At 30.1% G+C, this 19,090-nt stretch overlaps 1 long non-coding RNA gene across 1 annotated transcript; it reads left to right on the top strand.

Annotated features, from left to right (window-relative positions):
• Window positions 1-1,980: 1,980 nt before the first annotated feature.
• Window positions 1,981-18,745, top strand: LOC145270914 (uncharacterized). The gene is made up of 3 exons (XR_013865619.1): window positions 1,981-2,395; window positions 11,277-11,364; window positions 15,998-18,745. It is a non-coding gene; the product is annotated as an uncharacterized LOC145270914 (long non-coding RNA).
• The last annotated feature ends 345 nt before the right edge of the window (window positions 18,746-19,090 follow it).

The following is a 19,090-nucleotide window of genomic DNA, read 5'->3' as shown; positions in this document are numbered from 1 at the left end:
TTGAAAGGGAGATGAACGATAACCTGAATTTTAAATACGGGGCCTACTGATGAGGTTTTCCAGGGTGGTGGAAATCAATTCTCCTTAAAACAACGTTAAAATAACTTTGTAAGTATGGGAGTTAGTTCTGATTATGGCTTTTTGGGCACTATAATAGGAATGGCGTCAGGACCGGTTGCTTTACTGAAATCCATTTTTTTTATTAGTTTGGCAACATTATGCACATATATTTGTATGTTGCATAACATGTTTTCAAACACAGGAGTAAATACGGAGGTGGTTGATGGCCCTGATCGCATAGGGTAGAATATGTTGCAAAGGTTTTGGCAAAGAGTTTGGTTTTGTCCGATGCTGACGGGATTACTTCAGGTCCATTGATGATGGTTGGGACAGAGCACATGCTTCTATTCAGGACTGTGTTATTTATTTGCCAATATTGGTGGCAAACAAGCTGCTGTTCAGCTACTTAAGACCTTGATGGACTGAGCCTACAACTCTCTTGCGTTCTTTATTACTTTTTTGCAGTCCTGAACGTGGTTTTAATCTCAGTACATCTATTACATTCGAAGCCATAGAAAAAGTTATTTCTGTGCGCAATGGCAGCAGCACATTCTTCAGAAAACCACGGATGGCTGTTAGGTTTTTGCTGGAATTTCTTGGAGGGTATGAATCGGTCTATACTTACAATTAACCATTCAGTCAGGTCTGCTATTATGGAGGACACATTCTATTTAAACATGGACCGAAGAGGTAGATCTGATATAAATGTACGAAAGCTATCCCAGTCAGCCATAGAGTATCGATAGACTATACCCCTTCATCACATTGTGAACATTGAAATCTCCACAGCCGTGAATATTAGCCGAAGAATGAGCAACATGATGTGGTCAATTTTCTCAGATATGCTCTTAAATATACTAACTCCAAATTTATGGGGTGAATAGAGGACAAATATAAACGCGGTGGTGTGAGCAAGTGCAGTCTGAAAGCACAGATAGGACAATTTAGGGTCTTCTCTGGAGATGTATCTACCACATAGAAAGCCATCCATAATGTAAGCAAATACTCCATGCCCCTGCCAATCTCGAGGGACAGATTTGGATTGTAAATTAATTGAGCGAATTTCTAACAGTATTTTGTCTAGTTTATTATTTATAACACCTTTTCCCGAACTTACCGTGTTTAAAAGAGAGTCGGTCGCCATTTTGAATTTTCCAATACATCGGTAAAAACTGCATGTTTTTCGAGCTGAATAAACATGTTACATTGAATAAAAACACGAAAATTATATCCAGTTTTGTAGAAAAGTAACTTATCTTGCCTTTGGTAACATTTATTTGTTATATATTTGTTTTTTGACAACTTTTTCGAATCTATGTGTACAAATACAAAAATAAAAGCATTAAAAATACATAAGTTATCCAGGTAGGTAGAAGAGTAAATTGTTTTGCTTTGTCACTTTTTTTTTGTTTGCTTCTCTTAACAAAATTCCCCAAAACGGTGAATTGTTATTTTTAATTATTTTGAATGCAACTAATATTCTTTTATTACAAAATACTCATCTACTTTATTTTTTGTTGCAGTGAAAAGTGAAGAAAATAATTAAAACGAATTATTGCAGTATTGAAAAGAAAAACAAACGAAAAACACAAAAAAAGCAAAAAAAAACGAAGTTTCGTTTCGTTTCCGAAGGATAGGATTTCATGTTTTTTTTTTTTTTTTTTTTTTTTTTACTTCAAGTTCTGCTTCTTGATACAACTTTTAGACGAACTATATTACCTTTCATTTTACTAATTATCTTTGAAATAGTTACAGAAAACTAGTATTTATTTTACAAGGGATTTTTTTGGTTTTACCAGGAATTTATTTAACTTCTCAATTTAGATGAATTTGTCTGTTTCTTCCAACGTGATAACAATTTTCATTATAACTTTTTCCCCCCTGTAATTTTTTACATTTAATCTCTTTAATTAATTTTTTCTCGTATAGATTAACTTTAGATTAATCTTTTAAACACAATCAAGAAATAATCGGAAATATGCATTAAAAAATAAATAAAAATACGAAAAGGCGGCTTTAAAAACTATCAGTTTCAACAAGTAAATTGCACATACAACGAATTAATTAGAGAAATAATAAAGATGAAACTTGTAACTTGTTCTCTCTCATGTAAATATTAAAATGTTAAATAAAATAATACTAATTTTATCCGTGATAGATCGGCTCTATTTCGAAATAATTTATTTTTTCTCTCCAATTTTGTTTTCTGCGAACTTGCTCTTCCGTTCGTCATCTTGAATGTAAAGTTGAGCTTGTAAAGTCAATCACATTTGAAAAATCGTTTCCTTTATAAAAGCAGATAAAGTTAATCGAAAGCAGATTATAAAACAAAAACGTAAGTATTACTACATGGCGCACGTATGTGTATTTTTTATTTTCATCTTTTTTTTCATCGGATTATTATCGAATGGTCACTAATTTATCAGATTGGTACGCGCGTAGATTTGTTTATGGAGCGCGCGCATGTGCGTAAAAACGATGGCCGCCAAAGAATACAATGCACAATACAACTTTTTATATTTCGATAACTACTTATTTCTGCAAAATTTCACTGCGATTTACTTTTTCAGCATAGTAGAAAACTTATAAAAGTCGTCATTTAAAAGAAAATTGCTGAGGTGGACCTAATCTAAAAAATATACCTTTTTTTTGTTTTCAATATTGACTTAAACATTAAAAAAAAAAAAACTTCTTATCGTTTACAAAAAAAAAATAAATAATAATAATAATAATAATAATAATAATAATTTTATAAATTTTGATATGTTTTTAACTTATAAAACAAAAACGTACATGGCGAACGTATGTGTATTTTTTTATATTTTCATCTTATTTTCATTTTTTCATCGGATTATTATCGAATGGTCACTAATCTATCAGATTTTGTTATCAATACTGACTTAAACATAAAAAAGGTCAATACATAATTCTTTATGTTATCAGTGGTGGCAAATTCTGTATGCATTTTCACGTACAAAATTGATAATATTTTTCTTGATTTTTGTACTTTAATGTCCCTTAATGTCTTTATTGAAAGGAAATCAGAAGGAAAAAAAAAGCGAATAATCCTAATGAAAATGTTGATTTATCGTTGAAAATTTTTCAATGTCGATTGACTTAAACAAAAAAAAACTTCTTTATGATTTACAAAAAAAATTATAAATTTTATATTTTTTTTTTATGTTTCACACGTTAAAAAAAATCAGATTTTATTTTCACTATAGACTTAAACACAAAAAAGTTCGATTTCTAAAATCTTTAAAAATAATGAATATTCTTTACAATGACGACTTTTATAGGTTTTCAAGGATGCTGAAAATGAATAAATATTTTAAAAGTGACGCAGAGAATTAGTTTTCATGACATGAGAAAATTATTTTTTTTCGCAAAGTGAGGATCACATTTCTATATAAATTTAATACCAAATGAGCAACCACTTTCTGGCCACATGGTGATATTTGGGGGAAAGCAGTTTTGGTAAATTGTTAATTCCTTTCCACCTAAACAGTCATCTTTACCATGACGAATATTATAGGTTTTCGGGTATGCTGAAAACGAATATCACATTTAAAATTGCCGCAAACAAGGAGTTGTATGGATATTTTAAGCTAAGTAATTATTTATGTTATCAGTGGTGGCCACCATTCATAACATAAGGAATTACATTGCTTATATTTGGAAAACTCGTTATTGTCTTGTTAACTCAATTTTTTCTTTCCAAGAATAAGTTTCTTTTTTCTTGTGTTAAATATCTTAATACGGAACACCTGATGCATGGTGAATACCATCTGATAATTTAAAATTAACATTGGTAGATGACACTTGATGACTTCCATGCTTGAGTTTATAAACAAGAAAAAATTAATTTCTTTTGTCTTTCTCATAATCTTTTCTTTCATAACTCATTACTAACGCTTCACATACTCTGTCAAAATAGTTAGCTGAAATCATCTTCCAAAGTGTCACGTATAAAAGAAAACCCGAGAAAGGAATATTTTTTTAAAACAGAATATAGATCTTACCCAACCTAAAGAATTCCCACTTCCAAACTCCAATAAATATTGAGATATCAGTTTGTTCTGTGGCTCAATCACTATCCAACTCATTGAACTTTCCTCAATCAACGTTGCCCACAGATGTTCCACATGCGCCTTCTGGTGCTTCTTATAAAAAAACAAGATTTCCAATCTTAAAATCTACTGACTTTATTTTCTTATCCTTGTTCTCTATCAGTTTTTTCCTAACTTTTAGAATGTTATTCCTTACCAAAGTAAAAGATTAAACTGATACTTAATCCTATATCAGATGCACCACGGTTTTTGCCTTTTTATTATTATTTTATGTGAACACCTGAATCTGTATTTCTAAAACATCACACAACATAGCTTTCAACCTGACTTGCACTCATGTAAACTGGCTAGTAGTACCCTATCTATGTGATCTAAGTGACTTTCCATCGTATCTTAGAATATAAAAATATCATCCAAATATGGTAATGCCTAATCTTTCTGTCCCTCTAGAACTATGGAAATTTATTCCTGGAAGATCCCGGGGGCGTTTGTGAGACCAAACGGTATCAAGTTAAAGTGAAATAAACCCCAGTGGCAGGTGAATGAAATTTCCTCTTTATCGTTCTTATTTAATGAAAACTGAGAGTACTTTGATGCACCACTGTTTCTAAGACTCTCGCCAACCACTATACATATCAATAAAAGTCACTGTGTATTGGTTACCCAAAAGTGTCTTTGGATCGCGCTCGAAAATATCCAATGCCAGTTTTATGAAAGGAAGTACTTTTGCTTAGTGATGTGAAATGCCTTTTCCACAACCATTATTGTTATGCTAATGTACTAACACTCTTTTTTTAAGATGCGACATTACATATAACCTTATCAATAGTTTGTTGACAAGTAATACACTATCTTGTCCATCATGATGAACATTTTTGTTCTGCATCCGCATCTTTAAATCTAAATATTTCATTATCTTTCTCTTGATCTCTAATTTAATAAAAACCCAACAACGTAGGAATGGCCGTTTAATACTAAGTGACTTTCCATAGTGTCTTAGAATATTAAAATATCATCCAAATATGGTAATGCATAATGTTTCTGTCCCTTTAGAACTATGGACCTTAATTCCTGGAAGATCCTGGGAGCGTTTGTGAGACCAAACAGTATCAAGTTAAAGTGAAATAAATCCCAGTGGCAGGTGAATGAAGTTTCCTCTTTAATGTAACCTGAGAGTAACTTGACTTCAGATCTAAATTTATGAAGTATTTTGCCGACCCAAGCGAAGCTAATATGTTATTAATGACTGGTAACACTCAGGTAAACTTCTTCATGACTTTATTTAAAGCCTTAAAATCTATGCAAAATCTTTTACTACCATCCTTCTTTTCTACTTACAATATCAAAAAACTCCATGGACTATTCGATCTTTCAATTACATCAGCCTGCATCATTTCATTTAATTCAAAGTACATCTTTACCCCATTTTTCTTAAGCCATCATGGCTTTTATCACACTTGTGTTGAGATTCTCTGCAACAAAGAAGTCACGGTGCAAAGACTGACGTTCTATTCCTACTCTTAATCGAGCAAGCCATTTTACAATTAATGGGGAGTCATTAGTTGTTCTTAAACTTTTTTAAAATATAGTTCAGGTTCGTGTCTAAGTGCTTTAAAAACACTATTTATTACTAACATCTCTGTTCTCCTATCCACCAGAGTTCTATAATTCTTTCCCTCAATTGTAATCAAAACAGAATTTGATATGCCCATGTTACCGACTATTTGGACTGGTATGCCGTTTTTTCATTCGTCGGGCATTGCAAGAATGGAGCATCCCTGGTTTCCCTGGATATGCTTCTTGCAGAATCTCTGTATGTTGCCCATCTTGACAAAATATTAACACTTAATTATCTATCTGCCTCTTTCTTTCTCTCTAGTTTTAAATCCTAGCTCCCTATTCTCGACTTGGTTTCCTCTTTTACATTTGTCTACCTATCTTGGGGAACTGTCTGGATTTATAGCCTCAACCAGAATCTGCCGTATCATGTGACAAAACTTCATGGGCTCGTCTTCATACTCCTGTCTTGCATTAACTCAGATCTTCCATTTAACTTTTGCTCGGGCTTTCTGATAAGCCGCTTGAACATCCTGTGGTTCATGTCTCATCACAACCATCTCTACCTTCCTTTGTCTGAGGCCCTCTATACAGAATCCCAATACCTGTTATTTGACTAGTCTGCTTCTCTGGTCTATCCCACTATAAACGCCTTATTCTAATCTAACTAACCTATGCATGTAGTCATGTCTCCCTTCTAATGTTCACTAATTCGACTTTGTTTGTTAGGGTTTGCAATAGTTTCATAGTAGTCCTCTACGGACCTTTTCAATTCTGCCCATTTTTAACTTTCATTGTTTAATATGAGTCTGTCCATGAATTGTTAAGAGAGCTATCTGACATTTTTCCTCATCCACTGCTCCTATTACCCTTAAATACTTCTCTACATCATCCACCGACTTCCTGAATTCTCTACATCATCTACTCACCTCCCTCAATTTTTTAGATCATCCACCCACCCCTAAATTCTCTACATCATCCACCCACCCCTAAATTCTCTACATCATCCACCCACTCCTCAATTCTCTACATAATCCACCCACCCCTAAATTCTCTACATAATCCACCCACCCCTAAATTCTCTACATCATCCACCCACCCCTAAATTCTCTACATCATCCACCCACCCCTCAATTCTCTACATAATCAACACACCTCCCTCAATTCTCTACATAATCCACCCACCTCCCTCAATTCCCTACATTATCCACCAACCTCCCACAGCCACCGTCTTTTCTATTTAAAAATAGCTTCTCCATTATAACAATGGCATACTCATGACGAAAGAACAAGATGAGAATACAACTAAAAATAAATTTAAATAAAAATGAAAAAGTTAGCAAAATATTAAGTGTAAAAAGTTTTAAATAAAAAACTCCAAAATATGTGATTCTCCCTTTATTGACAATTATGTGTGAACACGTTGAAAAACTTTAATGAAAGATAAAAATCATTTTAGAATTTAATATAAAATGATTTCACATCATTCAGTCACATTTTCGGTTGTTCAAAGCTAAAAACACAATATTTAAAATTTTGACCGCTAGTCAAAGTTTTAAATATTTATAGTCTTGATAAGAAAATAACTCTAACTAAGCATGAAAGAAAATTTTTTTATCATCAGATTATCAATTACAAAAATCAATCTGGATAAAAATCAACAACAAAACGTCCGTTTACAGTGGTTGCTGCTGGTTATGATGCTATTACTAATACTACTGCCTACACTCAAAATTAAAACGATTTTTCCGGATATCATGTTTATATATTGCTATTTACTCCAATAGAAAAACACATTTAATTATTATTTTAACAGATTAAAACAGGAAAAGATTATTTTATTTAACAGTGGTTGTTCAAATAAAACTTTTTAAAAAATTTTCCCTACTCGTCATGTTGAAATCTTTTTTTTGTAGACAACGGAAAACGAATGCTCAAATCTATTTCAGACACCCGAAATTATTAAAAGTGATATCTTTTCTGCCTAGATTCCAAATCTCATGAAAAAATTCTTCATACAAACACGGTATGAGCATTTGAAATCTTACCAAAACACCATTTTATGATGTTAACATTTTTATAAATTTATTTGCTTAAAACTCTTAAAATATATAATGTACGTTATTGTTTATAAATTCATTTGAAAGTGTATTACTTTCCTAACAAAACGTTGGTATTTTGAGAACTTATAATTCTTTGGTTTGTAAAATATGACTATTTTATCAGAATCCCCTTGGAATCTGTGATTATCCAAAGCATTTCATCGTTCATGTGTATTGCTACTAATAAAAATACATGTCAAAATAAGATGGAAAGTTTAAGAAAACAATACAACAGAGAGCTAGACACAATATAGTATTCTAGAGTGATTCGACTCTCCAGAAAGATGTGCGTGTCAAACATCTTGACTAATAGATTTCATGTTAATGGGGGAAATTATACAAATGTGAGTCATGTCATTAACTAACAGACATAAATAAATGTTATTTAACACAAGAGACGTCACTCTAACAGAAAACGCAACGTTTGGAAAAGTATCAAGTATTTTTTACCCACCTATTTATATATTTTAAAAATAATTATTTGTTAAATCTGTTCACAAAATAAATAAATTTGATTTTTAATTACATTTCATGTCTTTTTCTGCGAAAATTTACAAAATAGAGAAAGGGGTTGTACAACTCGTACATGTGAACCCAAAAAATAATTCAGTCACATTTTCGGTTGTTCAAAGCAAAAACCACAATATGTTGAAATCTTTTTTTTACACAACGGAAAAACGAGTGCTCAAATCTATTTCAGACAAGCGAAACTATTAAGAATGTCATTTTCTTGGCTAGATTCCAAATCTCATGAAAAAATTAAAATATATAATATACATTATTATTTATAAATGTATTTGTTTAAAACTCTTAAAATATATAATGTACATTATTATTTATGAATTTATTTGTTTAAAACTCTTAAAAATATAATGTACATTATTATTTATAAATTTATTTGCTTAAAACTCTTAAAATATATAATTTACATTATTATTATTTATAAATTAATTTGAAAAAGAAAACGGTGGTATTTTGACGACTTAAAATGCTTTGGTTTGTAAAATATGACTGTATTAGCAGAAGCCCATGTAAATCTGTGATTATCCAATGTGCTGTATCGTTCATGTGTATTGCTACTAATAAAAATACATGTAAAAAAAGGTGGAAAGTTTAAGAAAACAATCCATCCAGGGCTCTACGGACAAATTTAATTTTACTTGACCTTTGACAACCAAATATCTTAATTTATTAGCCAAATAGAAAATTTACTAGCCAAACTAATGTACCTATATACAATGCCTCCACACGGGACAGAGTTAGACACCATGGTCGTTTTTTAATGTAATGCAAAAATTTGCTAGCCAAACCAATGTAATGCGATTTCACTGTTATGAATAAACCAATATATATTAGGTGATGTTTTTTTTAATTTTCGAATTATGACATAAAAAAATTAAAATAGGGAAATTCAGAAATTTTATTCAGTTTCAATTTTATAAAATATAACTTGAATAAAGAGCTTAAATTTTTTATTTTTAAATATTACTGCTCTGTTGATTTACAGTTTATATATATATGTGTATGTGTGTATATATAGTGTATATATATATATTGTGTGTATATATATATATTGTATATATATATATATATATATATATATATATAAATATTGTGTATATATATATTGTATATATATATGTATATTGTGTATATATGTATATTGTGTATATATATATATTGTGTATATGTATAGTGTATATATATTGTGTATATATATTGTGTATATATATATATTGTATATATATTGTGTATATATATACTGTATATATATACTGTATATATATTGCATATATATATATATATATATATATATATATATATATATATATATATAATAAATAAATTCTTTTTCCGACTATTTTCGCACTTTAGCTGGGCCACCCCCTTAGCTACGTTAGTGGCTATGCGCCTCTTAACCCTCAGACTATTTTCGTATATTTTACGGCTTTTGTTAAGGTACGCTCGAGCGCACACCAAGGCTAGTCATGTGCCATATGTGCGCCTGCACGTGTATTAAAGTGGCTTATCATATAGGCGTAGTAATCCTTCGCGGACAATTTAAAATTAGATGGAAATGAATTTTTAAAAAATTGCTGATAATTTCGAAAAGACAATAGTTTTTTGTTTTTTTGTTGGTGAATGTCGATAATACACTACGGCAGGACTTGCCTTTTAAATCTGTATAAAGTTCATGGCTTTTTTTGCTTCATTAGCTGAATATTTTAATAGAATGTACATTTTTTAAAAAAAAAAATTTTTGAAAATTGACTTACTGCAGTGCACAGTAGTAGCTTAAATGAAATATAACGCTGTATTTAAGAGATAGAAAAATAATTGTTTTTGTTTTTTTAATTTTCTAAAGATCTTTACCGCAAACCACCACTTAGCATGCGTAATTATAATGTTATTCCAATTATATTCTTTTAAAAACTTCAAAAGAAGCCGAGTACTGTCAAAGTTTGGCAAAATAATACCACGTGATTAATTTCATTGTTGAGGTTTTTTTCAAAAGCCTTTGTTTAAAAAAGAAAACAAAGTATATTGTTCTATTACTGTTCTACTGTTTAAATAATTTGACCTTGCTCGTTTTATTTTAAGAAAATATAAGTTGAAAAACATTTTTCATTCACTATTAGAATAGTTGTCAGTAAAAAAAACAGTCGCCAAAAGGATAAGCGGTTTTTTTTATTTTTAGGCACCAACTGGAAAAAATCACATGTAAATTTCCTACATATTCATTCACCTCCTTTAATAAACACGACCAGAAATGTTTTTGCTTAATAGCAAAAAAAGTCTTTTCCATAACTATTATTGTCATGGTACTGTACTAACACTCTTTTTTTAGGATTCAACGGTACATGTTACCTTATCAATAGTTCATTGTCAGGTTGGGACAAGTAATACACTATCTTGCCCATCATTCTGAACTTTTTGTTCTGCATCCACATCTTTAAATGTAAAAATTTCATCATCTGCCTTTTGTTCCCTAATTTGATAAAAACATAACATATAACACCAATGAGCCCTCAACTTTCTTATCCAATTAAAACTATTTTGATTCAAACAAAACGATTTCACCTACCATCTCTCTTGCATATCACTAAGATTATGAGATAAAAAAAGTAAATTTGTTTTTAACAAACATCATATCAGATCATTTGAGTCAGAAATTATTTTTTTATAAATCAACAATAATATGACGTCATACCAATGAAAATCTGACTTATCTCACAGTAGTTGGAGTCGAGATTTTATCGATTTTGACTTTTTCCAGGTCTGGCTATATACTCTGTTCACTTATTTTGAACCCCAGATCCTGTACTTCTCCTAAAATCTCACACTACATCACTTTCAACCTGAGGTTGTGTTTATGTAAACTGGCTAGTAGTACCCTATCTATGTGATCCAAGTGACTTTCCATCGTATCTTAGAATATAAAAATATCATCCAAATATGGTAATGCATAATCTTTCTGTCCCTTTAGAACTATGGACATTAATTGCTGAAACATCCTCGGGGCGTTTGCGAGACCAAATGGTATAATGTTAAAGTGAAATAAACCCCAGTTGCAGGTAAATGAAGTTCTTTTCTTTATCATTCTTATTTAATGTAACCTGAGAGTAACCTGATTTCAGATCTAAGTTTACAAAGTATTTTGCCGACCCAAGTAAGGCTAATATGTCATCAATGACCGGTAACACTTAACTAAACTTCTTCATGACTTTATTTAAAGCCTTTACATCTATTTTACTACCATCCTTCTTTTCTACTTACACAATCAGAAAACTTCATGGACTATTCGATCATTCAATTACATCTGCTTGCATCATTTCACCTAAATTTACATACATCCTCACCCCATTTTTCTTAAGCCACTTGCAGCTTTTATCACATTTGTGTTGAGATTCTCTGCAACAAAGAAATTATGGTAGAAAGACTGACTTTCTATCCCTACTCTTAATCGAGCAACGAGCAAGCCCTTCTACAATTAATGGGGAACCATTAGCTGTTCTTAAACTTTTTTATCACATAGTCCAGGTTCCTGTAAGTGCTTTACAAACACTGCTAATTATTACTAACACCTAAATCGAAGTACATCCTCATCTCCTTTTTTCTTAAGCAACCCATGGCTTTTATCACACGTGTGTTGAGATTCTTTGCAACAAAGCAGTCATGACAGACAAAACTAACATTCTATTCCTACTCTTAATCGAGCAAGCCCTTCTACAATTAGAGTTAAGGGAAATTATGTGTTAACATCCTGGATATTTGATAGAAACAAAAAAAAAATGTAGAATTTAGAGTGGGGGTTGGTTTCACATGAATTTAATGTAAAATTATTTAGCATTTAAGATCATTCTAGCGTCTTAGGACAGTTGACCAATATAATTTTTATGGGAAACAATCATTTGCACTTTTCTTTAAGGAAATATCTTTTTTACGTGTATATGTAACTTACCGAAAAATTTTGTTTAGTGGGGAGTTCTACCACTTGGACTTGTTATTATTATTAGGACTGAAGGTTTTAGCAGTAGGCTTGCCACTCATACCTAGGGTTAGACGAAGGATTAAGCAAGTTTTTGTTACGAGGGTATTTGACACCCATTATGAAACTATACAAGAATTACGACAAACAAACAAAAATAATTGTCATTTAAAACAAGTGACGTCACTCTAACAGAAAACGCCACGTTTGGAAAAGTATCAAGTATTTTTACCCACCTATTTATATATTTAAAAAATAATAACTATTTTTAAAGCTGACATTTATATATTAAAAAAAACAAGGTTTTGTTAAAGCTGAAAAATTATTCACACATTTAGAAGAAATTTGATTACATTTCATGTGTTAATAAACAAAGTTTTTATTCTAAAAGTTTCATGGTATTATGAAATTCACAAGCAATCTCCTGTTGTATGTATATCAATATCAGTGGAAATTATGACATTAGGTTTTCACAAATCTTGCAAGGAGGTGGCCTTGCATTTCATGTGTTTTTCTACCGTTTTTATTTCTTAACTGAGCATCTCCTACAAATATCGATTTTGCATTTTTCATAATTGGGCACATTAGTTTCTATTCAATAATAATTCGCTGCAAACATTGGAAAAAAGACGAAAATTTAAAAAATAGAGAGCTGATACCGCTCATACATGTGGACCTAAAAAATAATTCAGTCACATTTTCGGTTGTTCAAAACAAAAACACAACATTTAAAATTTTGACCACTAGTCAAAGTTTTTAAATATTTATATGCTTGATAAGAAAATAGCTCTAACTAAACATGTAAGAAAAGTTTTTTATAATCAAATTTTCAATTTAAAAAGAATCGATCTGGAATAAAAATCAACAACAAAAAACGAAATTCAAAATAAAATTAAAACAAATAAAAATCAACAACAAAAAACGTCCTTTTACAGTGGCTGTGCTATCGCTGCTTCTGGTTATGATGCTATTCCTAATGCTACAGTCTACACTCAAAATCAAAGCGTTTTTTTCCGGATATCATGTTTTTTAATTGCTATTTACAACAACAGAAAACTATATACAATTGTTATTTTAACCGATTACAACAGTAAAAAGATTGTTTTATTTAACATGATAGTTCAAATAAAATTAAAACAAAAAATTCCATACTCATGTTTAAATCTCTTTTTACACAACGGAAAAACGAGTGCTCAAATCTAGTTCAGACAGGCGAAACTATTGAAAGTGCCATCTTATCTTCTTGGCTAGATTCTTAATCTCATGAAAAAATTCTTCATATGAGCACAGTACGAGCATTTAGAAATCGGGGGAGTTGTTACAAAATTTTACTGAAAACGTCATTTTATGATGTTAACATTTTTTATCAATTTATTTGCTTAAAACTCTTAAAATATACTATGTACATTATTATTTATATATTTATTTGCTTAAAACTCTTAAAATATATAAGGTACATTATTATTCATAAATTTATTTGCTTAAAACTCTTAAAATATACAATGTACATTATCATTTATAAATTTATTTGCTTAAAACTTTTAAAAGATACAAGGTACATTATTATTTATAAATTTATGTGCTTAAAACTCTTAAAATATACAATGTACATTATTATTTATATATTTATTTGCTTAAAACTCTTAAAATATACAATGTACATTATTATTTATAAATTTATTTGCTAAAAACTCTTAAAATATATAATGTACATTATTATTCATAAATTTATTTGCTTAAAACTCTTAAAATATATAATGTACATTATTATTTATAAATTTATTTGTTTAAAACTCTTAAAATATACAATGCACATTTATCAATTTATTTGTTTAAAACTCCTAAAATATATAATGTACGTTATTATTTATGAATTGATTTGTTTAAAACTCTTAAAATATATAATGAACATTATTATTTATAAATTTATTTGTTTAAAACTCTTAAAATATATACTGCACATAATTGTGTATTTGTTTGAAAAAAAAAAACGGTGGTATATTGACGACTTAAAATGCTTTGGTTTCTAAAATATGACTATTTTATCAGAATCCCCTTAGAATCTGTGATTATCCAAAGCATTTTATCGTTCATGTGTATTGCTACTGATAAAAATACATGTCAAAATAAGGAACGTTTAAGAAAAAAATACATCAGAGAGCTAGACACAATAGAATATTCAAAAGTTATTCGACTCTCCAGAAACATGTTCATGTCAATCCGCTTATGTAAAAATCATGACTAAGAGATTCTATGTAAATGTGGGAAATTATACAAATGTGAGTCACGTTATTCACTAACAGTAAAATTAGAAAAACATTGAAAAGCTGTAATATGTTGAGAGATTGAAAAATCAGTTATGGCAGAATATATATGGATGGAAAAGATAAATCGTCTACCATTATGGGATAAAGTAAATATTATAAATAGAGAAGAACAATGAAGAGTAAGCTAGGTTATATATTATTTAATATGATAAAAGAACCATTAATAATAATAATAATATACATATAGTAATATGTAATAAAAACTGTCTATACATCCATATATATATAATATATATATATATAATTTAAAGGAGATTAGAACAATAGCCTAAAGAGCTGAGTGTATTTTAATGTAACAGTGAAATTACTAGTTTAATTAAAATACAGGAAATAGAAAGTGCTCGTTGTAATTTAGATATATAATAAGCTCGATAGTTAAATGTCCTAGAGCTAATTCAATATTAAGTAATGTGATTTATAATTTAAAATTTAAAAATTTTTTAAAAATTTTTAAAATTTAAAAATCAAATTTTAATTAAATTAGAAATCAGTTTCATAAGAAGGAACAACAACAAAATCAATTACGATCGTTTCGAAAATCCGTGCTTTTTATTGTGGTATACATGAAGTTATGTAGAACAATTATATATAGTTTTTGGGTAAGCAAGGTCTCCTCATCAGCAAATTTAGGAGGGTTTTATTGAATTTAAAAGACACCATAAATAAACCTAGCATTAAAAGTAAGGCAGATGAATCTGAAAGATAATACATAAATAACATTACTTAATATATATATATATATTTATATGATATGAAGTAATGAATACTGATAACATCTAGAAACAAAATAGTTCTTCAAATTCATACTAGGATTGTCTGCTAGGACCTGTAATGCTAATATATGTTGCTATGATTAGAGTACTTGGTAAAATTTAGTTGTAGGTTACATACTACTGAACGCGAGGTTTTTATCCTCAGTGAGATTGAAAATAGAATTAAAAATTACTTACAAATTTTTACCCAGTCGTCGCTACCAATTCGAGAGTGTGCTAATCTCATGTACTAAATAAAACGTTCCATTCAGAATTTTGTAAAGATTTTTGAGTTCAAGAGAAAGGTTCTCAAGTTCGACAAAATATACCCAAATAAGATCGGAGGTAACATAAAAACGTTGTGAAAATAACACCCAAGTGGAGAACAGTATTCTGAAGAATCAAATAATATGAAGACTTAATCCATATCTCTAAAATAAAAAAACGTGATTATTTTCAGTTGGAAAAATAAAAACACATTAATTTTGTAAACAAACCTGTATTGAATCAAAAATATACTCATTTTATTTTTTAATTTCATTATTAATAGATGTTTGGATATTTTTCAATAACTACCAACATAATAAATTGAATTTTACAACATGAAATGTACTTTTTCAAATTTATTTTATACTTTCAGAATTTGCAACAATGAAAAGAAATTCATTAATGGATAAGAAGCACCTTTCTTGTGAAGTAGGTGGTTCTTCTTTTACACGGAAGTCAACGTTGTTGCATCATATGAAAACACATACGGGAGAAAAACCACATTCTTGTGAGGTATGTGGTTCTTCTTTTGCACGGAAGTCACATTTATTGCATCATATGCTAACACATACGGGAGAGAAACCACATTCTTGTGAAATATGTGATTCTTCTTTTGCACACAAGACAACTTTATTGAATCATATGAAAACACATACGGGAGAGAAACCACATTCTTGTGAAGTATGTGGTTCTTCTTTTGCACGGAAGTCAAGTTTGTTGCATCATATGAAAACACATACAGGAGAGAAACCACATTCTTGTGAAGTATGTGGTTCTTCTTTTGCACAGAGGTCAACTTTATTGAATCATATGAAAACACATACGGGAGAGAAACCACATTCTTGTAAAGTATGTGGTTCTTCTTTTGCATGGAAGTCAAGTTTGTTGTGTCATATGATAACACATACAGGAGAGAAACCACATTCTTGTGAAGTATGTGGTTCTTCTTTTGTACAGAGGTCATATTTATTGAGTCATATGAAAACACATACGGGAGAGAAACCACATTCTTGTGAAGTATGTGGTTCTTCTTTTGCATGGAGGTCAAGTTTATTGAATCATATGAAAACACATATTGGAGGGAAACCACATTCTTGTGAAGTATGTGGTTCTTCTTTTGCATGGAAGTCAAGTTTGTTGAATCATATGAAAACACATACGGGAGAGAAACCACATTCTTGTGAAGTATGTGGTTCTTTTGCACAGAGGTCACGTTTGTTGAATCATATGAAAACACATACTGGAGAGAAACCCAATCTTTGTTAAGTATGTGGTTCTTCTTTTGCACGGAGGTCACATTTGTGAGGCATATGAAAACACATACGGGAGAGAAACCACATTCTTGTGAAGTATGTGGTTCTTCTTTTGCATCCGGTTGATATTTGTTGAGTCATATGAAAATACATACAGAGCGTTCCTAATGATGCTGGACTTAAAAGTAGTTAAAAATACTCCACACATTGTATTTCAAAAATTGGACAAATGTGCCAAACAACAGTGTGCTAAGTTTTTTCTTGAATTATTATTACTATATAATTATTACATAAGTAAGGAAGTCTTTATAGACTGGCTTTAAAGAGGATTTCTTCATTATGATCAGGATAGAATTGTAATGACTGCTTACAATGAAAGCTTGATTACCACTGCTTTTAATAAGATAGAAAAAAGGTGGAATGTTTCGAAAATTTCTATTTTAGTAATTATAGGAGCAACTGAATTAGACAAAAGAATCTAAAACACTGACAAATATATTTTGTGAAATGACTTCTTGATTGAAATATATTAAATTAAAAAAGAAACAAACAACATTCTGTGGTTTTTTGAATAAAAAGAAAAATTTGTTTTAGGTAGGGAGCCCCTTGATTTCTGAGAACTTTGAAAAAAATTGAAACAAAAGGAAAAAACTATATGAAATCTACAAGCTAGTTTCATGACAAATCCTTATAAATATTTTTAACACAATACTTAGAACACTAAACTTTTGCAAAGAAGCAATAACAGGGATCATAACTGTCTATAAATTTGCCCTTGGCTATGAATTCATATCATAATAAAACCACGTGTAAGTTCCATGAGGATCTCTTCAAACTAACTAAAGTATATGGTTCAACTAACAATTTATCAGGTCAATTCGACATTCTGTTGTGAAAACTTCCGACTGACAACTCAAAACTCTCTTCTCAAAACATTCAAATTCAAAACACGACAGTATTTCAAGTTGACTTACACGCAACTACACACATAGCAAACCTTGTTCTAACTCGTCCTCTGTTTACATTTTATATTCACCTTTATCATTTGCATAAGAATGTGACAGTCTGCATTGGAAGCACTTAGATGGACAACACCCAAAAAATGCAAGGCCACCTCCTTGCAAGATTTGTGAAAACCTAATGTCATAATTTCCACTGATATTGATATACATACAACAGGAGATTGCTTGTGAATTTCATAATACCATGAAACTTTTAGAATAAAAACTTTGTTTATTAACAGAAAATTATTGACATAATCAAAGAAAAACGATTAAAACAGATACTCAATTAGGGCGAGTTGGAACAAGGCTACACACATGTGTAAGGTAACTTTAAATAGTGTTGTGTTTTGAATTTGGACGTTTACACTCAGCTAATAAACCAAGAACCACAGTCTATATAGAAACATGATATTAACGGATTCATACTCAAGAAAAAATTTCTGTTGTCACTGTGACAATTTTCGTTGTGAGAAATTAGACCAGGGCATTATGTATTGAACTTCCAAATCATACGATCAAACAAGAGTGTTGAAAAACATTCGATTATCATTTATTATTGCAGCATCAGGATATCGATAAAAATTCAACAATTAAAAACTGATTAGCCATATACGCTATTGACTTAGTAAGTTGTGTAGTAGTTATATTTTGTAGGATAGTTTTATTTTTATGTGAACGAATCTTTCTATTTAGAATAATTGATGTATTATTATCAGATGAAAATACTTGTATGAGGTGTACTTCTACTGAACTACTTACACACTTTTCTCATGTCTAAATCATGTAAACGTACGGATCCAAGTCACCAGCAATATATATTCTTTCTTTTGTTGGAGGAGCGAAAACGTGAAATAAAGTTAACAAAATGTTCGAATTGATTATTTTATTGATTTAACTTTTGATTAAATATTTTTTTTCTGCATTTTTTATTTTTTCACCTGTATTAACGTAATTTGGCATAAAATGTGTTGCTTCTTTCAAGATTCTTTCCAGATTCAGATTTGAAACTCTTTTCTATCCCCAGACACATGAGATACTTCTTTGCCGTATCATGTGACACATTTCTCATATGTTTATTTAGGGAAAATTTAATCACGCATCCTGCAGCATATTTCTAGTTAACGACAGGTTATCATGAGTTGTACGACTGTAACCCTCACCAAAATTCATAAGAATTAACAAAATTGTTACAGGCGTATGTTCTCAATA

This window comes from Euprymna scolopes, chromosome 46 (assembly GCF_053919585.1).
Source record: "Euprymna scolopes isolate OS-2025 chromosome 46, ASM5391958v1, whole genome shotgun sequence".
Taxonomy (NCBI): Eukaryota; Metazoa; Mollusca; class Cephalopoda; order Sepiida; family Sepiolidae; genus Euprymna; species Euprymna scolopes.
Note: the sequence above shows the minus strand (reverse complement) of the source record. Positions and strands in the feature narration are given on the sequence as shown.